Here is a 26,029-nt window from a genome sequence, read left to right as displayed (position 1 = left end):
ATTTGTATTGTTTTTAAATAAACTGTGATCACCATCATTATTAGAGCTGAGTAACTTTGTTTCATTCTTTTTTTATTTTAGGGAATACTCTCATTAACTATCAATATATTTGACTGATTGATACTGAAATTTAGAATAAAACGTCAATTTCATTACTATCAACATGCTCTTATCTACCAACTGAGAGTAGAGTTTTCTTTTTTTAATGATATTTTTAATATTTATTTATTTATTTTCCCCTTTTGTTGCCTTTGTTGCTTTTTGTTGTTATTATTGTTGTTGTTATTGATGTCATCATTGTTGGATAGGAAAGAGAGAAATGGAGACAGGAGGGGAAGACAGAGAGGGGGAGAGAAAGATAGACACCTGCAGACCTGCTTCACCACCAGTGAAGCGACTACCCTGCAGGTGGGGAGCCGGGCTCCAACCTGGATCCTTGGGCTAGTCCTTGTGCTTCACACCACATGCGCTTAACCAAAAGAGTATAGTTTTCAATTATGCATCATTGATAAGTATCTTCATTTCATTGCAAAGGAAAAAAATAGTAACTTTCAGTAAATGTTAACTGAACTATATTCTTACAGCATAAATTGTTTTACTCCTACTGTGAAATCTACATGCAGTTTTAAATTCAGTACAAAAAAGATCTAAGAAACTCACAACCAGGAGGCAAGCAATGGCATACCTAGTTAAGCACACATATCACAGTGCACAAGGACTCAGGTCCAAGTTTCTGGTCCCCATCTGCAGGGGGAAACCTTCACAAAGTGCTAAAGCAGGGCTGTTGATGTCTCTCTGTCTCTTTCCCACTCTATCTTCCCTCTCACTTCTCAATTTCTCTCAGTCTCTATCCTATAATAAAAAAATTAAAATGTTCCCAAAAAAGAAAGTATTTAAAGAAAAAAGAAAAAAACATATAGCATTCAGTGGGCACCTCTCCAAATAATACTACTTCATGGGAATCCATTAAAAACTGATTTTGAATCTCCAGTTACCGAAAAGAAGTTCACAATATACAGCTTAAGTGGAAAGCTTTTAAGTTGACCAATATGAAAATTGCTGTCTTGGGGCACTTCCATGGTTTAATTAAATACTACATGATATATTATGATTACTATGATCTGTTTGTTTTGATGCCTAGTATGTATGCTTGAAAGTTACCAGTAGTTCTTCTTGGAAAAGGACTCATGGGTCACTTTAAATTTATTTCTTCTTTTGTCTTACCTGTATTTTTCACTTTGGAATAATCTCAGATTCCCCCTAGGCCCCTGGCTAAAGCTGAAATGGTTGAAAAAAAAAGTTAGGCTTTCCATTTTGGCTGTTGTCAATCTTCATTCCAATTCTCAGTCAACATGCACTATTTAGGAGCAGAAAGGATACACATACATCCATCACCGATTCTGACTGTATACTTCTTCTTCTTCTTCCTCTTCTTCTTCTCCTTCTTCTTCTTCTTCTTCTTCTTCTTCCTCCTCTTCTTCTTCTTCCTCTTCCTCTTCTTCTTCTTCTTCTTCTTCTTCTTCTTCTTCTATATAAAAACAGTTCTTCTTATGTATAAAAACGGTAGTCAAGCAACTTAAAAATAATATCTGCTTAATGAACAAATCTGTAATTTACCTGGATCTCTTTATCTTCATCTTAACCTATTATAAAAAAACAGTGTGTCACGTTTCCATTTAAAGAATTTTATGTTCCTTTTCACTGCAGTGAAAATTAGATATAAGCCCCCCACAAAGGAAAGAATGAAGAAAAAAAATTTCTCAATAGACTAACTTTAGAGTTCTAGGGGGGAAATGTACTTAAAATGATAGTCTGTTATTTGCATCTCTCATTTTCAGAGATTTTGGGTTATTTCTAGAACCTTCTATCTATCCCCTTCCCACCATCCATCCCTTTTAAATTCCTTCATGTCAAGTCAAGGGAGTAATTTTTCTAACTCTGGCTTGATAATTGCCAAGTCTTACCTCTATGAACTATACTTTACTTTACAACTCTATTTTACCAACAAGTTGTACCATCTGTTGCAATGTTTTCTGTCAGTTGTAAGTAACTAACTTGATCAATTTTTATTTTGTATTTGTTAGTGATGACATTGGTCTGTATAATCTTCCTAAGAACTCAGTTTAGTTCAAAAGAACTATTTAAATACCTAGGTTGACAAGACTAATCTATATTTTAAGTAAGGAAACCTGAACAAAAAAATAATTTTAAAGCTTACATCATTAAGGAAAACAGCATGAAGCAGTAGGAAGAAATTCACCAGTAAGGTAAAGTTGTATATATAGCCCAGGTTCAAACACTTACTCTGTGATTTTTTTAATTTGTTACTTAATCTCTTCAGAATTTATCATGTATAAAATAAGTATATTAAGTATATTGGGCAGGGAGATAGCATAGAGACTCTTGCCTGAGGTTCCACAATCCCAGATTCAGTCCCCCACACCACCACCACCATAAACCGAACAGTGCTCTAGCAAAAAAAAAAAAAGTCTATAAGCACTTTTTTTGGGGGGGGAATGTCAATACATGAATCCATATATCAACTTTGATTATTGATACAGTGTGAATTTTCCACAATGACCAATAGCCAACAATAGTTGATCCAGTCCTATGATTCTCACAACTCTAGGTGTCACTTTACTTTTTTATCATTTCTTCATGGTTCTGCTGTTCAGGGCACAGAGAACTCTACTCCTGACAATGTGATGGTTACAGTTAACCCTGTTAAAATAAAAACTCCAGAGAAACACCTGATAGATTCAAATTTTGTGTCTATTGATGTCATGTAACATATCCAAGAATTTCTCAGACTCATTCTTCCCCGAGTTCCCACCCAAATTGCACCCCCTGTGAAATGGGAAAATGAGCCAGAATGCTGTCCAGTATAGAATGGAATTTTACAAAGACTATTGTTCAGAATCAACTGGGACATTTTCCTCAGCTCAGGTAATAAAATAAAAAAGGCAGGATGACCATTGAATTTTCCTGGAGAAAATGTAAAATGTTCTTTATTAGTTGCTACAGTGCCCTGGGAAGGCATCCCCTCCTTGTTTTATTTTACTTTTTAAATAGGAGCTTCCCCTTCCCTGCACAGCTCTTTTAATACAAGTGAAAAATTCCAAACTCCTCATTTGTTTAGCTTGAAAATCCTCTGCACATTCCCACAAACTACTTCCTTTTCTCTCTTTTTAGCAAGTCTCCCCTCTCTCTCTCTCTCTTTAATGAAGAGAAGTTCAGAGGGTTTTTTCCCATGAATAGATGGCAGGCACCTGGGAGTTATGAATTTTAAAGTGATCATTTTCTTTCAGCCATGCCGGACAATGGGCATCTCCTTTTGACTCACTTTCACAGCTTTGAGAGGCTCTCAGATCAGCCACATTCCAATCGGACTGGAGTCAGATCAGAGCTGTGCTGGACCGCATCAAGGTCTCACACAGAAAGACAAGGAGCAGATGGCCGGCACCAATCTCTCCTCCCCCTTTCAGCGCGCAAAGGCAAGCAATGTGGGAAAGCGTTCGCCCGGCATTGCCTATTGATCCCTGAATAGAACCACCGCATGCCACCAGCCTGTAGGTATGAACCTCTGTTAACAGATGGTGAGATCATTATAAGCAATTAATTCCTTTAATGTATCAGTGGGAACATGTTGGAAAGGGTGATGCAAGCATTGAATGAATAGTGAACTTCTCACTCCTAGGGAAAAAGCAGGGGCTACCTTGGGGGGCCGGGGGAATATCTTCCCAGACTACAGTTTTATGGCTCAGAACAGGCTCTGGGAACCACTGCACATAACTGAGATGTGGTTTTCATGAACTAATTGTGAATCCTTCTCTTCTTTTATTATTAATGCCAGATTTGTCTCTAGGTCATTTTTTATTCACAAGAACCATCCAAAAAGCACAGAGGCAAAAATAAACAAACAAATAAATAAAATCAAACAAACAAAAAATAGCATTTGTCAGTGAATCTGAGATGCATGTGGAATTATTTCACATTAATCAGTAGAATTAGGTCATAGGTCATTATTGCTAAATATAACCATAATTGCCACTAGTCTAAATTAAACTAACTGTTTCTTTCAGCAATTATAAAGAACTGATAAAACCATGCATATCCAGTGTTTGTGTCTGAAACTGAAAGGGGAGACACATTATATATGAGTAAATTCAAAAGACTATTTTAAAGTATGAATTCACATGTATAATGTAGTTGAGAAAAATACACATATAGCTTATCAATGCCCTTCCTGTAAGAGTAAAAATGTTTTTAATTTCAGGTACAATGTAAAAATGACTATTATTGACCAACTGGAAAACAGTGGCATTCTTTATTACTCTGACTAGTGATCAATGCGATAATGATGTGTTTACAAGTTTTCCATTTAAGCAATAATATTTAGTATTAAAGATGTTTTCATTTCAAAGAAAAAGAAACATCTTAGGACAGTACAAATCATTGGGTACCCCTTAGATCTCAAGAAGATAGAAAATACAAGAACAGGAAATACTGGCAACTATTCATGTAATTCATATTTAAATGACACTTTTTGCTTGTAATTAAGACACTCAAGTAGTGTCTCTGTTCATGAAATTTACATAACTGTACAATAGCTTGCCTAAATGAATAGCAAATGGCAGTTAACCTTGAAGTGTATTATCTTAATTGAATAAATCTGGCTTTAATTCAATAAATTAACAACACAGAAATAATATCATAAAAGACTTTTAAAAACAGACTTGCCTTTCCCCATAAATACAGCATGGTACTGTTTATAGTTGTGTTGGAAAGCTCGAACATTTTCCAGTATGATTTTAGAACTCTAAAAGCATTCCAGTGCACATTTGCTGTTTTTCCATCATTGTGTCCAAAGCAAATCAATGTCACTTTCTGGAAATCATTGATAAGAATATATCTGAACACTGTATCAAAACACATAAACATGCTTATATGAGATGATTCTGTATCTGGACTCCAAAGCCCTTCATATCTCTGTGAGAAATTTGGTTTTCTCCTTTCTCTAATTCTATAGCTTTAATTCTGCTCTTCTATGATATCAAGAAAAGACGAAGTAGTGCAGCATAGATTTTTTTTTACACAGAGAAAAGGTAAGCCACCAGCTCTCCCATCTAAATCAGATATACTTGGGCTGCAGATTTCTTCAACATAAGGGATCTGACAAAAATGCAGAATTCTCCTCTCCCAAAGTTTGTTGCATAAATCAGCATGATCATGTTTCTGTGATTATATAGTTAAGGAGAAGAAATCATGTAATATGTTTTTATTTGCATGAAATAAGTTAATGAGACACCACCTGTGTCTTGTATTGGTTTACTAGGGGGAAAGCAGAACACAGGTGTTCTAAGAGAATGGTGCTAGATTTTATACATTAATTTAAAAACTCTAAAGCCTAAAACCATTGATCAGAATCCAATAGTGTATTGCTGCTACTGAATAACCTATACACATACAAGCATAAATAAAAAATCATTGTGAAAAAAATTCCTAATATCTTGGTTATCAAAAAAATAAATAACTGCAATTCATTCTTTCCTTGTTCTCACAGTGTTCACTATTGTACCATCTGCAATATACAATGTACATGCTCAGCCATAACCCTTACGGCTGGAAAAGAAGCATTCACACTGTGAATTACCATTTTTTCCCAGTATCTAGCTCTAGTCAAAGACAGCACAATAATAAACTAGAAGCTCCTTTGTCTGTTAAACATTGTTCTTCATTACTACATGAAAAGCAAATTGTCTTTGTATAGAGGAAGAGTGGCATACACAACCATGGGAGTGGGGGAAGGGGCTTGCTTCTTTTGCTAACCACCTCACAGACACAGAGGCCACTCAGCTATCTTCTCCCACTGGCCCACCCAACAGTGCCTTCAGAATCATTTCCTCTACAGGCACATTGAGGAGAGATCCCTTCTCTAGTCAAGTGAAATGCTGAACCAGACACATACATTTACAGTAAATATTCTAAGGCTTACATGCACAGATTATTTTTTTAATCACTTCAATATATTCCTTTATAGTGTTTGAAAGAAATGAAGCTTATCAGAGTTGGTTTTTTTTCTTTCCTGAAGGTAAAATATACTCAACAAGCTATTGTGGATTGCTTGGGATTAACAGCCAAATGAAAAGAAGGTAAAGCAAACAAACAAAAAATTATATATATATATATATATATATATATATATATTATATATACAAACTCAAAATCCTCACACACACAGTTTCACACTTTTGGGACTGATATTCAGATAATTAATTTCACCCAGCCAGTCTCTGGATGAAAAATAGATATAAATTGCATAGCTATATATCATAGTACATATATAATATAAACATATAGTATACAGTAACAATTACCTTGAAAGCTTAAAATATATACATTTGACCAAAACTGTCCATTTAAGGAAAAGCTCCTCATAGTGGAAATCAATTACTTAATAGACATTAACACCTTTCTGAGGGCATTTTCTTTTGGAAGCAATATATTCAAACAGATCTTGTAACATGATAAAGCTTATTTGTGAAAACAAGACTATATTAAAAGATAATGTCTGGCACCATATATAAAGGACAATGATGAAGCCTGATTTTCCAAGTTTTAGAGAAAATGACCTAATGATATCTAGTATGATTCTCAATAGGTCATAGTATGTTTTTTGTTTGTTTGTTTGTTTGTTTTAAATAGAGACCAAAGTGGAGAGTAAAAGAAACCACACAACAAAGCTTCCTTCAATCTGGTAGGTGACTTGAACCTGAACCACACACATGGCAAAGCAGTGTAGTATACATGTGAGCTATTTCACCAACTTTCACAATATGACCCTTTTTTCACACATCAGTCTGAGTGATTGAGTATACCAGTTAATACTTAGAAAATAAGTGATTAACTGATAGTTGAAGATAAAGAGAAATTTCTCCACATATAATTGAAAATTTCAAATAGTATTAAAAGTCACTTTAGCATTTATCTTAAATCCTAAAGAGATCTTGTCCATATGAGGAAAACATCACAATTTCCCTAATTTGTGTTCCTATTGTGTTATTTGTATAAAACAAGCTATTTCTTGATATCAATTTAGATAGCATGGGTATCTATTTCTTGGACACATGTCAATAAATATTAAAGTTCATAAATTGTTAGCTTTTTAATGTTTAAAAATTTGACTTTATTTTTTAATCATCTCATAGTATGTTCTTAAAGAGGTCTGCCTAAAATTGAATAACACTCTGAACAGGAAGCCAAAATCTTGTCTCCTTACTCTATTGAATAGATACTGACTGGATGAAATTAATTGCCTGAATATCAATCCAAAAGTAGTGCAAATTCTAGGTACACTGTTAAAAAGAAATTGAGAGCTCATCAAATCACTGGAGGAAGACTACCCAATGATAAAGTCTGGACATACAGCATCTGTTTTTATATTGTTGAGTTTTTGTTTGTTTGTTTGTTTAGTATGTTTGCTTGTTTTTGCTTCCAGGATTATCGCTGGGGCTAGGTGCCTGCACTATGCACTGTTCCTAGTGGACATTTTTACCCCATTGCTATTGCTGTTATTGTCGTTGTTGCTGCAGTAGCTGTTGTTGGATAGGACAGAGAGAAATTGAGAGAGGAAAGGAAGGCCAAGATGGGGAGAGAAAAACACCTGCAGACCTGCTTCACTGCTTGCGATCCCCAGCAGGTGGGTATCTTTGAGCCGGTCCTTGGCGCTGGTTTCACTATATGCGCTTAATTCGGTGCACTACCGCCCTGCCCCTGGCATCCCCTTTGAGATTTTTTAATTTAATTTTTATTGAGAAGATTTTGTTTCACAAGACAGTTGTTGTCCCACAGTTACAATTTCAAAACTCAAAATATGTGCCAGTACAACTCACACATCACCGAAGTGCCAACTCCCTCCACAGCATGGCATAGTTGCTCCAACACTCTTCTCACCCTTCTGCTCTATTAGTATTCTCAGGCTGATACACATCAAGGAATTTTTTGTTTGTTCTTATTTTGTTTTAATGCTTCATCCTACTACTTTTTTTTTCTTGATTTGTTTCTTAAATCCCACATGTGAGTGAGACTTTCCAGCATTTGTTTGTTTGTTTGTTTTATTTTGCCTCCAGGTTTATCACTGTAGCTTTTTTTTTTTTTTTCATTTTACTGGATAGGACAGAGAGAAATTGAGAGAGGAGGGGAAGATAGAGAGGGGGAGAGAAATATAAACCTGCAGATCTGCTTCACTGCTTAGGAAGCGACCCCCCCCTCCCCTACAAGTGGAGAGCCAGGGCTCGAACCGTTCCTTACGTAGTCGGTCCTTGGGCTTGAGCACAATGTGCACATAAACCAGTGCACTGTCTCCGGGCCCCAGCACTCATATTAAACCTTCTAGCTTATTTCACTTAGCACAAACTCCTTCAGTTTCATTCATGTTGTAGCAAAAGACAGTTTCTCATCTTGCAGCTGACTAATAGTACTCTGCATGTAATACCATATCTTTCTTAATCATTTTTCTGTGATTGGGCACTTGGGATTTTTAAAGTCTTAATTATTGTTAATAGTACTTCAATGAATGCAGATATGTATATATTCAGACTGTGCAGGTGTGTGTGTGTGTGTTTGTTTTTGTGATTGTAACTTTTTTCTTACTTGCATATAGATAGAATGTCTGAGGTCCCGGTGGGTGGTGGTGCACCTGATTGAGCACACATGTTACAATGAGCCAAGGACCTGGTTCCAGCCCTCAGTCCCCACGTGCAGGGGAAAAGCTTTGCATGTAGTAAAGCAGAATTGCAGGTGTCTCTCTGTCTCTCTCCTTCTCTAGCATTCCCTTCCCTCTCAATTTCTGGCTGTTTCTGTCCAGTAAATAAATAAAGATAATAATAAAAAATTAAAAAGGATGCCTTAATCACTAACTTGTCATTTTATGCCACTAAATGTTTCATTAAATCATAAAATAACTGCAATTGTTTCCAATCTATATCAATTTTCTTTTCAGATAGAGATTTTCTCCCCAAAACATGCAACTGTCCTCTAACTAAATAGAAACCTGCCTGTGTATTTTTACCATGTGTCATGTGACTTAAGGCTAGTTTTGACTTACCAAGACTCATACTGTGTAAACAAGACAGTGACATCATCAGGAGACAGAGAAATAAACTCAGTCCATGCCCATGAGAAAGTGGTTAAAATACATGAGTCACATTAGAAGCATCTGTCTTCAATCCCAAGTTACGGACTTCCCAGGCTAAGGAGCAATCACATGTGAATAATGTTATATACTCTTCAACTCAAATTATGTGCCTTAATCCTATTAAGATGTGAAGGGAATTCATGATTTTTCTTTTTTCTTTAATACTGTTTTTCCTTGGAAGTTTGCATACAGGTTTCTAAATTATTACAACAAATATATTTTTCTTTTAATTACCAGTTTTTAAAGGTCCCTTCTTTTTTGCCTAATTTTTTATTAGTGATTTAATAGTGATTAACAAGATTATAAGATAATAGGGGTACAATTCCATACAATTCCCTCCACCAGAGTTCTGTCTCCCACCCCCTCCATTGGAAACTTCCCCATTCTTTATCCTTCTGGGAGTATGGACCCAAGTTCTTCTTGGGGTGCAGAAGGTGGAAGGTCTGGTTTCTATAATTGCTTCTCCACTGGAAATGGGCATTGGAAGGTCAATCCATATTCTCAGCCTGTTTCTGTCTTTCCATAATGTGGTAGGGCTCTGGAAAGGTGAGGTTCCAGGATACATTGGTGAGATCATCTGCCTGGGGAAGTCAGGTTGGAATCATGATATCATCTGCAACTTGGTGGCTGGAAAATAGTAAGATATAAAGCAGAACAAATTGTTCAATAAACAGAAATCCAAACATAGAAATAAAGCAGATGAAACTAGGGATCTTCCATGTGGGAAGAAGCTAGGAAGTCTATTTTAGGTGTATTCCATGGGGCCCCTGACTTTACTAATTTTTGCCTGAGCCCAACAGCTAACACACAGGCAGGCTAAAGGTATTGTCTGGGAAGATGGTGTTAGAGTTGAGAATAGAACTAGAAAGCTGGATTAGGGCAGAAAGTAGCTCCCAAATATGAGGAAAGTATATAAGTACCATTAACTTTTAACCCCATCAATCTGACCTAAAGCCCAGATATATATTCAGATTTGAAAGCTCCTTTCTTAAATCAGAACATTTATTTCATAAACTTATAGGAAAATGTAGCAATACTCTTTATAATTCTACTATTTATGCCTCCAGAGAAAACATGTTGAGTAGCTCTGTATATTAAACTCTTCCTTTTCTTTTCCCCCCCTCTCCCTCCCTTTCTTTCATTTTCTTTATTTCCTTCTCTATTTACCTCTTTCCTTCTTTATTTATCTCTCTCATGCTTTATTTATTTATTTATTTATTTCTCTTCATTTTCATCTTCATCTTCCTACTATTATTGCCACCAGGGTGACTGCTGGGGCTCGATGCCTTCATGACAAATCTCCTGATCCAAGAAACTTTGTTTAAACCTACCCATTCTAGTACCTCCCACCTTCTGCCCACGGTTTTTGTTTGTTTGTTTTTAAATCTGCCATCTGAAACAATAGGCTTCCCTACAGTGGGGAGCAGTAATTCTCAGCTGGAAGATAAGAGATTTTGCCCCTAGAGGATATTCAGGAAGTCTAAAGACAAGCTTGGATGTTTCATCTGGGTGGATTGGGACTTCTTCTTCTAGCGTTTGCCCTTCTTCCGTAGCCAGTCAACAGTGTCAGGTTGAGCCTGATGTAAAGATTGGAACTGATGATACTGAAATCTACTAGGTAGCAACTAAAGATGCTCTTGAACATTCTTACAATTCATGAGGTACTCTTTTACTCACCTTCTCTAAGAACAATTGTCTCTCTCCAAATGTTTATAGTGCCAAGGTTAAGAAATCCTGTTATAGAGGAAATACCTCCCCTTGCCATATAGATTTTTTAAGCTTTTTATTAAAAAAAAAAAGTCTATTCACTTATTTATTTGAGAAGTACATAGAGGAAGAGAGACCAGAGCATTACTCAACTCTGCTTTATGGTGGTGCTAGGGGTTAAACCTAGGACCTCAGAGCCCCAGGCATGAACCTCTATTGCATAATCACTACTCTATCTCCCTATACCTCTACCATGTAGTTTTTACTATATTATGCCTATCTGCTACTCTAGCTACCCTTATCTTCATTACTAATATTTTCCAAAACTTACTTCCTTTATCCATTCACTTATCACACTTTCAATCCTTTTTTGTTGCTGTTGTTAGAGACAGAAAAAAATTAAGAGGGATAAGGGATAGGCAGATATAGTGAGGGAAAGAGAAAGACACATGCAACACATCTACACAGCTTGTGAAACTTCCCCCATCCAAGTGGGGACTGGGGGCTTGAACCCAGATCCCTATAGGTGTGCTCTACTAGTTGTGCCACTGTCTTAACTCTACACTCTTAATTCTTAAACATTAGCAGATTTTTAAACGTCCTTTTTATTTCTAAACAAATCATGGTAACTGTTCTCTTCAGGTTCAATAACTTCCTTAATTTTCAGTCATAGCAGTCTAATTAATATTTTCCTGTCTTTTATTTTGACATTTCTAATACACTTGATTTTTTTTTCCTCCAGGGTTATTGCCAGGGATCGGTGCCTGCACTAAGAATCCACTGATCCTGGAGGCCATTTTCCCATTTTGTTGCCCTTGTTGTAGTTGTTATTGCTATTGTTGTCAAAGCTGTTCTTGGATAAGACAGAGAGAAATAGAGAGAGGAGGGGAAGGCAGAGAGGGGGAGAGAAAGATAGACACCTGCAGACCTGCTTCACTGCTTGTGAAGTGACTACTCTGCAGGTGGGGAGGTGGGGTCTCCAACCCAGATCCTTATGTTGGCCCTTGCGCTTTCCGCCACGTGCGGTTAACCTGCCACGCTATCGCCCCGCCCCAATCACTTGAATTGTTGCTCACTTTATTTTTATAAGTGATCTCATCTCTTGATACCACTAATTCTCTTCTCTTAAATGTTCTTCATCATCACGGCCTCGTGTGAGCTTAATGTGCAGCTTGGCGATACGAGAATCCGGCATGAAGCCCAGCCAGTCTATCTTGGCGTTACTCTCGATCACACTCTGTCATTTCACAAACATCTCATAAAAACTGCAGCAAAGGTGGGCGCGAGGAATAACATCATTGCAAGACTGATCAGCTCCTCATGGGGCGCGAGCGCTTCCACACTACGATCATCCTCTCTGGCATTATGCTATTCCACTGCAGAATACTGTGCCCCAGTATGGTTCCGTAGCCCCCATGTCCACTTGGTCGATTCCAAATTATATTCCTCCATGAGGATAATTTCTGGAACCATCCATTCCACCCCGGTTCCATGGCTGCCAGTTCTTAGCAACATCGCCCCGCCAGATATTCGTCGGGATGCGGCATCATCCAAGTTCATTTCCCACGTCTACGCTCCACCGGACCTGCCAATATACGCGGATATCTTCGCCCACCCTGTCCAACGCTTGACGTCTCGTCACCCAATCTGGTCCCCTACGCCTACACTGAACTTCTCTGTTCCAGTCTCTTGGAAACAGAGTTGGCAGTCAGCTGAGGTAAAGAACAAACACCTCATCACAGACCCCTGCAAGCGTCAACCCGGCTTTGACCTAGCACGTTATGACTGGGCCCTCCTCAATCGCTATAGAACAGGCCGTGGCCGGTGCGCCACTATGTTCCATCGCTGGGGAGCCAGAGACAACCCGAACTGCCCCTGTGGCTCCAGACAGACTATGACCCACATAGTCAACGACTGCCACCTCTCCAGATTCAAAGGAGGTCTCGAAACTTTACATCAGGCTCAACCTGATGCTGTTGACTGGCTACGGAAGAAGGGCAAACACTAGAAGAAGAAGAATCACTGCCATTATCATAAACATCAGGTTTTTCATAGCATAGACACGCCTCGTACTAAAAGTTTACTTTGTATGTATTTCTTGTCTCCCCTTCCAGTTCTCCTTCACACACAATATAAACTTTTTAAAAATATTTTTAAAAATATTTATTTATTCCCTTTTGTTGCCCTTGTTATTTTACTATAGTTATTCTTCTTGTCGTCATTGTTGGATAGAACAGAGAGAAATGGAGAGAAGAGGGGAAGACAGAGAGGGGGAGAGAAAGGTAGACAACTGCAGACCTACTTCACCGCCTGTGAAGCGACTCCGCTGCAGGTGGGGAACCGGGGATTCTTATGCCAGTCCTTGTGCTTCCCGCCACGTGTGCTTAACCTGCTGCGCTACTGACTGACTCCTTCAATATAAACTTCATGATAGAAGAGGGACAGCCTCTGTTTTGTTCATCTCTGTCTTTGTCACCTGGCACTTAGGTTCACAGGCAAATTTGTAGGATGAAAGAATAAAATGAATTAATAAATAAATGGATTAATTAAAGGTAAAACAAACCTGAGGGTTTTTTTTTTTGCTACCTGTTAATACTGTGCATAATAGCCTATTTTCCAACAATACTGCTAGTAACTTGTTTACTTTTGTGTGTGTGTGTGTCTTCTGTGCCTCACTTCACTAGTCTAACTTTTTAAATTCTTTATATTTTATTTTTATTTACTCTATAGAGAGAGAAAGTGAGAGGGAAGATGGAGATAGAGAGGAAGAAAGAGAGACACCTGCAACACTGCTTCACCATTCATGAAACTTTTCCCCTTGGGGACTTAGGATTTGAATCCAGGTCTTTGTTCATTGTAACATGTGCACTCAACTTGGTGCACCACTGTCCAGCCTCCCAATCTGACTTTTATGGATAGAAAGTAGAGAAGAGATGGGAAGAAATCATAGCATGAAGCCTCCCTTCAATACAGTAGAGGCCAGGCTCAAACCTAGGTCTTGACAACATCTGACAAAACAGACACTATCCAGGAAAGCTTTTTGCTGGTCATAAATATACTTCTTTCTTTCTGATACAGTGCCATAAATTATGATACTATTTTCATCATCATTTCTCTGTTTCCTTTGATGACTCCTTAGGCTGCTTGTTTGTTAGCAAGATTGTTATCAGATTCTTCCCTCTATTGTATGCCATTTCCTTGCTCTGTGCTCTTTTTGATAGCCTGTTTTGACGTCCCACTTGAGTGAGACTGATAGGATTCTGTATATTACACCCCACATCTATAGAGCCAGCTGTATCATGAGTTGCTCAGATAAACCAAATATTTTCTAGGTCAAGGCTGTTGCTAACAAATGTTTCAACAAAATATAACATTTACAAAAGCCTATGTGGCTGGAATAAAGAGACTGAGATCTGCAACGATGGATGACCAAAATAAACTGATTGTGCAAAAAAAAATTAACTGGAGCCACTCAATGTGCCTACTACTATCCAGTACACATAGACTGAAATTTAAAAATGAACAGAGATTTCCCCCTTGAAACAATTATTTTTGCATCCCCATCAAGCACCTCCATCTTCATCTTGCAAATCCCCTTCATCTCTGCTTTCTTTTTGAAATTCTCTACAATAAATACGACTGTTTACATTATCTTGAGAGACCAAGTTATTAGATATTATTTTACTTAACTGCTGATCTACATTTAAGATTAATTATATTGGGAGCCAAGATGTGGTGCAATGAATAAAAGTATTGATCTCTTAGGCATAAGGTCATAAATTTAATTTCTGTCATCGCATGTGCTAGAGTAATGATCTGGTTCACTCCCTCTCCCCCAATAAATAAGTAAATCATTAAAAAAAAAAAAAAAAGATTAATTAGAACAAAAAAATCCTTCCAAAATTTAGGTTCTGTGTTGAGCCTAAGTTAAATACAACAGAGAAAGACACAAAGTTTGGAAGAAATCATATAACTAAGAGATATGTCATTAGCCTTCCTCTTTTTTTTTTTACTCTCAATTCTGTTTTATTCTTGAAAGGTGTTTTTCTTTATCCTTCCTCTCACTCTGATTTAGTTTTCTCCTTTCTAGGTTCTTTATCTTTAAAGAAAAGATCTCAATGACTGGTAACTGTTGAAAGCAGTTGCATATAATATGATCTACCAGCAATGGTTTGAAAGAAAAATAATTTCTGGAGCTTCTTCTTCTTCTAGAGTTTGCCCTTCTTCCGTAGCCAGTCAACAGCATCAGGTTGAGCCTGATGTAAAGTTTCAAGACCTCCTTTGAATCTGGAGAGGTGGCAGTCGTTGATTATGTGGGTCATAGTCTGTCTGTAGCCGCAGGGGCAGTTCGGGTCTTCTCTGGCTCCCCAGCGATGGAACATAGTGGCGCACCGGCCATGGCTTGTTCGATAGCGATTGATGAGGGCCCAATCATAACGTGCTAGGTCAAAGCCGGGTTGACGTTTTGCAGGGGTCTGTGATGAGGTGTTTGTTCTGGAGCTGAATACCATCCACAAGACTGAACGTTTAAGTATACATACATGTACATATGACCACCTGTTTGTGAGTAGTCCTAAATGCTGAGCTTTGGGGAACATACTGAGACATCATCTATTTTCTAAATTTTCAGGTAGGCCTGGACTCTACAAGGACTAAATAATACATGCTTACTGTGGCTGAGGAGAGAACATATTGGTTGTGCAAAAAGACTTTCATGCCTGAGACTACAAAGTCCCAGTTTCAGTCCCCTGCAGGATCATAAACCAAAGTTGAGCAGTGCTCTTGTTAAAAATAATAATAATTATTATTATTAAAAATTAAATATGACCCCTGTTATAAACTTAGGCAATTTTTTGGATTATTTTTAAGACCTTTTGTGAAAAAATAAGCAAAAATTGTAAAGTGAGTTTGAATATTTGGAAACTGTAAAGCAAAGGGTAAACACAATAAACTGTTATCACTACTCATATTCTTATTTGAGTTTGTACATCTATATATACTGTATAGTACATATAATATTTTTTAAGCTGCTTTAAATATAAATAATTGGGGAGTCGGGCCATAGCACAGTGGGTTAAGCACAGGTAGTGCAAAGCACAAGGACCGGCGTAATGACCCCAGTTCGAGCCTCCGGCTCCCCACCTGCAAGGGAGTCACTTCACAAGTGGTGAAGCAGGTCTGCAGGTGTCTATCTTTCTCTCCCCCTCTCTGTCTTCCCGTCCTCTCTCTATTTCTCTCTGTCCTATCCAACGACAACATCAATAACAACAACTATATAACAACAATAAAAAGGATAACAAAAGGGAAAATTAATTAATTAATTAATTATATAAATAATTTATTCTAGAAAGATATTGGGGGGAGTTATGTTTCTCTTTCTGAACTTGTCCCAAAAAGGTTATTTTTAAAATACTAATTTTAAATTAATTTTCTTTGTGATTATCTTCTTTATTGATATAACTGGATATTGAGACAGAGACAACACTCTGCTTGGAAAGATTCTTATTTCTGCCAAACTATGTAATAAATTAACAAACTGGCATATGGATTTTTCTATTATGTGTGTGTACTTTAGTATATTTTCAGATAAGAGGCTGAAAGAGGCATAGAGATCACTATGACATCATTAATAACAATAGTATGCATTTAGATACAGGAAATTTGACATTTTATTGAGAAAAAAATAGCAAAAATCTTGAAATATTTTCTAGGGAAGATGAAATACATGGAACCCAGAACCTTGGGTATCTGTTCAGTATATACAACACAGTTTAAGAGTGATCCTAGTAGGAGCTGCTTGGCTTGCAAAATTGTCAGGGGACTAAATGACTTAATCAACCTTTCCCATTCTTATCTGCAGTCAATCTAAGCATATTATTATCAAGCCACTCAAGTGATGACCCCTGATTGAACAGAATATTCCACTGGGAACAACATGAGTACATATCCCTCTAGCAAGGGGGTATCCACAGCCCTTGTGGTATTCTTTTCACCTTCATTCAATCTTGACAATTAGATCTTAAAAGTCATTTCAAATATTGTCTCATTATCCTTTCTCTTTTGAACAAGGAGTTGATTACCTTTAATTTACAAGGGAACGCTGTATTAAGAAGTAACCTGATTTCTCTAATGTTACAAAGCACTCTGGATGAAGCTAAGAACAAAATTCAGCTTAACCTCTGCTTCAACATTTACACAGCATAAAATTATGATGGGACCCTTTTAACTTTTGAAAATAACAAGATATTGCTGACAAGAAAGATCCTTTTGCATAGATTTAAAATTCTGTTTCTTAAATCAGAGGTGGCTGTTTTTGAAAGAGAAATAAATTCAAATATGCAAATGTAGCAGTGGTTTTGCTATGTTTTCCTAGTTAGGAAGCTGCCTGTTTAGTAAGAGCCCAAGTGAATGAATGTCTTCCTCAAAATGACAAACTAAGGTAATCCTGATTGTTTTGTTGACTTTGCTAAAGGCAATGGCCCAAAGCATTAGTAATTAAAACTCATTTAAAATTAATTTAATTCCAGGAGCTCCACAAACCCATAAAACCAGACACATGCAAAATTAACAGCTACATATGCATTTTTGAAATCAGTGATTTTCAAAGTACAAGAGAGCTTATAGGAGAGAGAAAAGCTAAGAGGAAAAATGAGTGAAAAAACAAACCCCTAATATTAGTTGGAGAAATTTATCTTTTAAACTCAGAATTTGTCTTTGAGTTCTGTCTCGTCAACAGAAGTATTTCACTTAGTAAAGTTTCAAGTTGCTGAAGCTACATTCCATTTCTCTCCTGAAGGGAACAAGATTGATTCAGGACATCTGGAAATACTTCTCTGGGCAAACATAAAATTAATAGACATTTTTTCAAAACAGTTCAGAGTCTTTATTGAAGACCATCTTAACTTTAGAGAAGTTAAATAACTAATGTTTACAGTGAAGTATTAGCCAAATTTTGCATTGACACTTCAACAACTGTTCACAAGTTCAAGGTGCAAGGTTTTAGACTTTGTAATGTTGGGTTGGGGAAATAGCTTGGGCTGTTAGAGCACCAACTTACATACTTGAGGCCCCAGAACCCCTAGCTTCAATATCCAGTACTACTTTATGACAACATTGGTCCTCTCTCTTCTCTCATTGTCTCTCTTATAACAAATGTTGTTGTTTTTTAAGAATGTTAAAGGCTGGTATATAAGGAAAGTGATAATATATATAAACACCCAAACTCTTATCTGAAAGTGTGAATTCACTTGTCTAAATGTGAAAAAGAAGGTCATTTAGAGTAAGTAGCATGTAAGCTGCTGAATATTAAGAGCAATAAGTGGGGTAGGAATGTGGAAGCGTAAAGGACATGAAGATGAATGTAAATCTCCTTCCTCTATCTATCCTTTTCCTTTTCTAGAATATACATTACTGATAAAGTGAATGGCCCAGTACTGAATATAAGATTGCTTAGAAAATATATACACTCTTTACATCACCTTTCTCTTGAAGGAGAATTCAGAAGTAACTGAGTCCTACTTCCATGTACTTCTATGTACAATAAATTCAGCTACATCTGCTCAGTGTATATACTAAATAAGAATGCTACTGGTAAGGTAGGTTACATGACAGTTTTCTTCAGAAAGAGACAGTGAAATCATGCATGTACAAAACCGTGGTCACAGGGGGAAAATTTCAAACTGAAAGGTTGAACTAGTCATCAACTAGCATTTTCAGGAAAGCTTTATGCCCACTTGAACATAACTGACCAGTAAAAATGTCATCTGAACTTTTTTCTTCATTTTAAAAACAAGGGCACTACATTAAATTATTGACACCTAACAGCCCCTCCTTGCTATCAATTTCTAAAATTTTACAAATGCAATTGAATTTTCTGTAACACAAATCATCCTATTCTATATACTCTATGTGCCACTGAATAACATTTCTTAAACTATCATAGGGGAATTTTTGTAATAATGTAATTAAACCCTCAGTGAGGGTTTTTTAATTAATATTTAGAAATTCAAGAGGAAATCCTAAAGTTCCAATATACATGTAGCCAGCCTCAAAAGCCTCAGTGATGATATAATAGATAAAGCACTGAACTCAGAAACTGGAAGTCCCAAGTTACATCCCTGACATCAGACATGCCAGAGTTATGCTCTGTTTCATTCTCCCTCTCTCTCATTAATAAACAAATAAAAATAAATCTAAAAAAAGTTTCTATAACACACATTGTAGCTTTTCTTATTAGTCATCTGTCTTCCTTACTTTTATTTCTGTCATTTTATTCATATATGTAATCACCGTATTCTTCAAAGAAGAGGGGCCTGCCAGATTTCAAGAATTAAGTGTTCATTGGCTTTAGTCAGTCATCATTATTCTATTATACTGGTCAGTGACTACTTTAAGAATGGGCAAGTGACTGCAATTACGAACAATTAGAGAGAGATGAGACATATAGCATGAGGAGACTCTTTTAAGTGGCTTCTGAACATTTATTTCTTTTCTATTAAAAAGACTTACCTGAGAGGAATCTCCCTTTACATTGCAACTTCTGCATCTACCTTGTGACCACAGTGCAGAACAAGAAAACCAGGAAAACAAATTTTTAAAAAATGTCTAGTCCCTTCTTGACATTGCTTAGTTGTTGTGTTAACTTGCCCTAGAATGACCTCTCATCTGCTAGTTATCTGTAATTTAAAGGGGGAAAAAAAAAGAAGGAGGGTTCTTAGCTATGACCGTAGTATGTGAGTTTAGACCCACAGGGACGCAGAGGTTTACATAGGCTCCTATGCTAAATCCAAACAGACATGAGTCCTGGGTCAGATCAATGGGGTTTACAGTTAATGGTATTTATATACTTTTCCCATATTTGGAAGATACTCTCTGCCCTGATCCAGGTTTCTGGTTCTATTTCTAACTCTGACAATCCTCCTGGACAATACTTGTAGCATGTTAGCAGTCCACCCCAGGCAAAAATTAGTAAAGTCACGGGTCCATCAGAATATAGCTGAAATAAACTTTTGAGCTTCTTCCAATATGAAGACCCCAAATCTCATCTGCTATATTCTTACCTTTAGGTTCCTGATTATTAAACATTTTTTTCTACTTTATGTCTTAATGTTTTTCAGTTACCAAGTTGCAGATGCTACCATGATGCCAACGTGACTTCCCTGGGTAGAAGGCCTCACCAATGTGTTCTGGAACTCCACCTCCCAGAAAGAGCCCTTTCTCTTAAAAGAAACAGGCTGGGGATATGGATTAACCTATCAATGTCCATGTCCAGTGGAGAAACAACTACAGAAGCCAGACCTCCCACCTTCTGCACCCCATAAAGATCATTGGTTCATACTCCCAGAAGGATAAACGGAATCTTCCAATGGAGGGGATGGGATATAGAACTCTGGTGGTGGGAATTATACCCCTCTTACCCCACTATCTTGTCAATCATTACTAAATTACTAATAAAATAAATTTAAAAATTAATATGGACATAATTTAAAAAGGAAGATGGAAGGAGGGAGGGGAGGAAGGAGAGAAGGAAGGAAGGAAGGAAGGAAGGAAGGAAGGAAGGAAGGAAGGAAGGAAGGAAGGAAGGAAGGAAAAGGAAAGGATGGAAAGGATGGTCCTTGTTTAACCAGTGCAAGAGGAACCATAATGTGCATTAACATTTATTTGCATCCCTTTAAAATGCATATTCTGGCTCAGGAGGCCTGAACTGGAATGATGGATTCTTTAATAATGACCAGAAAACTCTCAAATGATACTACTGCTGCTGGTTCTGAGTCCAGATTTTGAGTCCTTTTAGATAGTCTGTTATTTGTAGCTGAAACCATCCCAAATGATACAGTCCTCAATCTATCATTCTCACTCTTTAACTGTATTGATGAGTTTCTCCAGCAGAGGACCTGAAAATTTTAACATTGATTTCAGTTGCTATTAACCTGCAGTTCATGCTTTGACTCAATTTCATTTGCTTCAACACCACCAGCAGCACTAGCACCTCCTCATTCTTTTCTGCCTTAAGTAAGGCATTCATGGGATTTGGCACTCAGGGTATACAAAGGCGCCTGTGAATGCTGGGTGTATTAGCCCTACTCCACCATGGAAAGCTTGCCAGCACACCTGGTCCAAAGGTGAAGCAGATGTGCTCACATTGGTTCCTTCCCTGCCATCTCCAGCTCTAAAAAGAAATGCTTGAGCACTTTTGCAAATCAAAATCTTTTCATCCTGAATTTGGTGATTCACCCTGAATGGCGTCTTCTTGGAAAGTCTGTAATGTAGTATTGTGTAAGATGGATAAAATAAGTCTGTCTCATTGACGACACAATTCTTCTCATGACTCTGGCTGAGCTAGGGGAGGTGAAAGAGTCACAATTAAAAGAGTTCTTTACAAATGGTCTCCCTCCTGGGTGGGAACAGCCATGCCAGTGAACCTGCGTGGGATGGGCTGTCTGCACTGATGGTATTACCACCCCCTTTGTTCATTACATAGCCTCTGGATGAGAATTAAGTTTCAGCAGGTATGAAGATGGTGCTTGTTTTTAACAAGGCAATTTTACAAAGCTCCCATACTTAAAAAAAAAAAAAAAGTGTGGGGGAGGCAGACATTTTTTAAAGGCCATGCCAAATTTGCTTTTCCCCAAAGCAGAAAGGGAGACAAAGAAAATCTGAAGCATACCTCCCAGACACAAAGAACAAGTGTTTAGCCTTCAAATCCAAGCAAGTGAACTCAGCTCATTATCATAGGAGCTGGTCACTAGCTTTATCCACTTTCTGTTGCTTTCATTTTTTTAATAGTTATGGTTATATTCAAATAGAGAAGTTTTAATATTTGTATTTGAGTCAATTAATGTGTCTGTTAGTGCCAGAAGATATTGCACTATGAATTTTCATGTGTATTATCTTGTTTAACCTTTTTAGTGACTTTTTTTGGGTATCTACTTGAGTTAGATAAAAGTCCAGAATTTGGGAGTCAGGCAGTAGTGCAGCAGGATAAGCACACATGGCACCAAGCTCAAGGACCGACATAAGGATCCCATTTTGAGCCCTCATCTCCCCACCTGCAGAAGCAGGTCTGCAGGTGTCTATCTTTCTCTCTGCCTCTCTTGTCTCCCCCTTCTCTCTCCATTTCTCTCTGTCCTATCTAACAACAGTGACATCAATAACAACAACAATAATAACTACAACAACAATTTAAAGAACAAGGGCAACAAAAAGGGAAAATAAATATAAATTAAAAAAAAAGTCTGGAATCTGAAATGCACATACTAAGCTCAAGAAACTTTTACAAGAGGAAAAGATAACATGGCCTTGGAAAAATGTGTTAAATGGTGCTCATGTAATTTTAGTGCATGAGCACTAGGCTCCTTCCTCAATTGTACTACTATGCAGACAGCAGTACATAGTCAAACATTTGTCCTGGTAGCTTAATCCTGAATTTATAGTCTACAACATGAGTGAGACAAAACTGTCTAGGTCAGAAGGCAAGTCCAGCTATGTTTATGTTGGTCATGAGAGAGAGAGAGAGAGATGGATTATTATTGTTAGTGATCTGACCATGCCTTCCAAAAGTACAAGATATTAATGGTATAGTTTCATGTCTCTATGCTCAAATCATCATGCCCACCACCAATTCTATGTTCCCTTCCAAACTCTGGTAAGTAGAGGTTTTACATAAAAATATCTAGATTTTATAGGTGTGTTGGGCATTACGCCAGCTCCCCCCTGCTCCATGCTGCATTGCCTGATGCTGTGGTCTATTTACATAATCATTGTTTTGCCTGAGACCCGCCCTGCCTGCAGGGCATTGGTTTAATCCTCACTAGTTAGATGGAAGCTTGCTACCTTCGCACTCTTTTTCTCTCTCTCCACCCCCTCTCCTAGCCATTTCCTTTTCCAACCTGCCACTTCCATTTCAGAAGATATAAAGGCAGTTTTCTCTGATTAATAAAGGCAATTGCATTGCGTTCCCACTAAGCCATGAGTTCCTGGTTCCTCTCCTGCATCACTGAGTAAGCAGCAGCCCAGGTTGGCTCCAGTCAAGTTCTCTCCCCTGCAACGCAACCCAACATAGGTGTATGAAGGAGAAAAATATCCTAAGTTATGAGTTACAGTGTTCTTCAGACACCTATCATGGGGAAATGAGAAGCTGTACCCATTTGTCAACAGCTGTACTACAAACCATTTAAATGAAATGAAAAAAAAATCTAGATTTTGAATTTTACAAAGAAGTGAGAATATGCAGACTGGGATGCAGAACAAAATCTAGTTACTGAGAGACCCTTTATCCAGGAAATGGGGTCTCTGATTAGCATACAAAAGTTTTGTATGTCCCTATTATGTCTCCAGCATAAAGTTCTATGCACTGAAATGAAAACTCCATGGGCAAGAGAATGAGAGAAACCCAGTCTGATAAACTCTTACTTCCACATTCTAGTATCCCCAAGTGGCAGGTTCTGATTGCAGTCAACCTGCTCTCTCTTATTGGCAGCACCTTGATGGACTCAGTAACCAATCAGCTTGTGCCAAACCCAGTCAGAAACTAACAAAAGCTGGGTACTGCAGTACAAGTTTGTGCAGGTCTGGTAAAAATCGACCTGTAACCCCTTAATAGAAAATAAATGTAACTCCCTGCCCTTCATGCAGCCTTGGGTCTTGTTCTTGGTTATTTTTGAGCTATGCCACTAGAGAACAGTATTACAAAAACTTTTATAACAGTAATATATATATATCACTCCACAGCAAAATTCCTGAACTTCAAAAGAGTTGTCATTTTGAGTCAGGCAATTTTTTGTTGTAGGGCTGTCTTGTGCATTGTAAGATATTTAGTAACTGTCCTGGTTTCTGCTCTCTAGATACTGTTGGCCCCCTCCAGTCCCAACTATGACAACCAGAAAAATTTTCAGATTGTTATTTGATCCCTGGGTAAGAACTACTACTCTAAACATACTTGCTCTTCTTCCTTCACTTAAGGTTCTAACCAAGTTCAATCTACATTGGAGTCTTAAGTTCCTTGAGTCCCAGATAGTCCCTCATTTCACTAATGTTGAAAAGTTTACAAAATACATGTTGACTTCCTTCAACATTAGTTTTATGTCTCCTTTAATATGAATATCAATGCGGGCAAGGTAGCATATAGATTTATTAGTCATCTATATCTTAGATGTTTAATCCATGATTACATATGGAAAAACATACAAGGGCAGCATAAAATTACTGTGTTTTAAAGGAAGATTTATAGAAAAAAATTTAGAAAGAGAACTAAGAATAGTCATAAATTGACTCCATCACTTTCTTGAGCATCAGTCCACTAAGCACACACCTGAAACAAAGCTTCATGGGAATCAACTGTGTTCAGGCTGAACTTTTACTACATTACATGAGTAGGAGAATTTATACAGTCCAGCCTCTTCCCACTTTATTTAATAAAGTATCTCATCATAATCTGATGAAATACAGATGCAATCACATTCTTGTTTTAACTAGTTGTCTGGCAAGGGGTCTTTCTCTAGAACTCAGTTTCTTATGCTGGCAACATAACTAAGAAAAACACACCCATTTGCCAGTTTCCCTCATTGTATGCCCTAATTAGAGGGTCTATTATTGCATTTTATAAAATCCTATGGAAAGTAAAGGGAGCTGTTTAGAGAGTGGCATTCTGCAGGGACAATTGTTCCATGTGCCATCTTAGCAGGTGGATCTTGATGTAGTGAAAGGATTTTGCATGGCAGCTTCCCAGAAAAGTCACTGGGGGAACTCTAGAGTTAGACAAACCAAATCCTCCACACTGCTTATAACTGAGAATCCACAAGACCTCTTACACCAAGAGGTGCCAAAGCAGCATCTAAAGGGAATGTGTACAATTAGGAAAACATATCAGACAGTAAGAAGTTTGAAAATTAATAAACTCTATGAGCTAGAAATGAAACTGATGATGCTTTTGAAGAAGAAAAAATGATAATGAGAAAAGCAAATATTAATAAAATGGGCAATTTTGACAAGCATGATAAAAAATTAAGTGTCAATGAACAAATAATATTGGGGATGAGGAGACATTTAAATATAGTTACAGGTAAGAAATTTTAAATTCTAAGATATATAAACCTCTCCCTGAAACATTTTGTTTATTTCTGCACAAAAACAATAAATAATTCTCCCATATCTCTATTTTAATATACACACACAAAGACACACAGAGAAAGAGAGAGAGAGAGGGAAAGAGAGAGTTCATCTCACTTCTATCCTCAGAACTTTTCTATGGCAGGATGCTGGAACTATATCTTACTTATTTTTGGTACTCTAGCTCTAGGAATGCTTGACATAGTTGGTACACAATAAATATTTGTATTAAGTGAATAAATTCAGTAGTGAGTAAAAGGACGATAAAAAGACTAAATTTTTGTGATAAAGATTTCTTGAAAGAAATAGGGATATCTGCCCCTAAAAAGAGATCATTTCATCGTAACTACCTTCGAAAGTAGGAAAGACTATTATGAGGAATACAGATTTTTCCATATAGATCTACTGAATAGAAATGAAATTAAAGGACAAATATGATTCAAGTCAAAGAACAGCTCATTGTATTACTTGACTTATAAGATGCTGCTCTTCCCAGAAAGTAGCTATTTAAATTATTAAAGGTGATAGTGTGTCTTACTTTCAAGTGAATCATTATGTCTCCCATTCTTTCCATAGATACATTCACAACTTCCAAATCACTTGTGGGCATGACAGAACAAATATAATGAATGACCAAGAACTCTTCTCTGGTTGGGTGATGGGTCATCCAATAGAACACACGTTATAAAGTAAGGGGACCCAGGTTCAAGCCCCCACTTGAAGAGGGGAGTTTCACATACAGTAGAGTAGTGCTGCAGGTGTCTCTCTCTCTCCCTCTCCCCCATTCTATTTCTCTCTGTCAGAAAAGAAAGAAAGAATAAAAGGCCTCTGGGGATGGTAGTCATGTATTCATCAAGCCCTAGTGATAACCCTAGTGTCAAGAAAACAACAACAAAAACGCCATTTTTCATATGGTTTCAAGTTATAAACCTGCACATATGACTTCCCATATCTCTGTCATATTTTCCGTTTAAGAAATAATCCTCGTCAGGTTGGTTTGAAGCCTGACTCAAGCAAGGA

At 37.4% G+C, this 26,029-nt stretch overlaps 1 long non-coding RNA gene across 1 annotated transcript; it reads left to right on the top strand.

The window, feature by feature from the left end:
* Positions 1–3,222: 3,222 nt before the first annotated feature.
* On the top strand, positions 3,223–20,374 carry LOC132538055 (uncharacterized). The gene is made up of 3 exons (XR_009549469.1): positions 3,223–3,573; positions 6,092–6,152; positions 20,020–20,374. It is a non-coding gene; the product is annotated as an uncharacterized LOC132538055 (long non-coding RNA).
* Positions 20,375–26,029: the final 5,655 nt, after the last annotated feature.

The sequence above is a fragment of the Erinaceus europaeus genome, chromosome 4, assembly GCF_950295315.1.
Source record: "Erinaceus europaeus chromosome 4, mEriEur2.1, whole genome shotgun sequence".
Lineage (NCBI taxonomy): Eukaryota > Metazoa > Chordata > Mammalia > Eulipotyphla > Erinaceidae > Erinaceus > Erinaceus europaeus.
The sequence above is the reverse complement of the archived record's forward strand: the minus strand, read 5'-3'. Positions and strand labels throughout refer to the sequence as shown.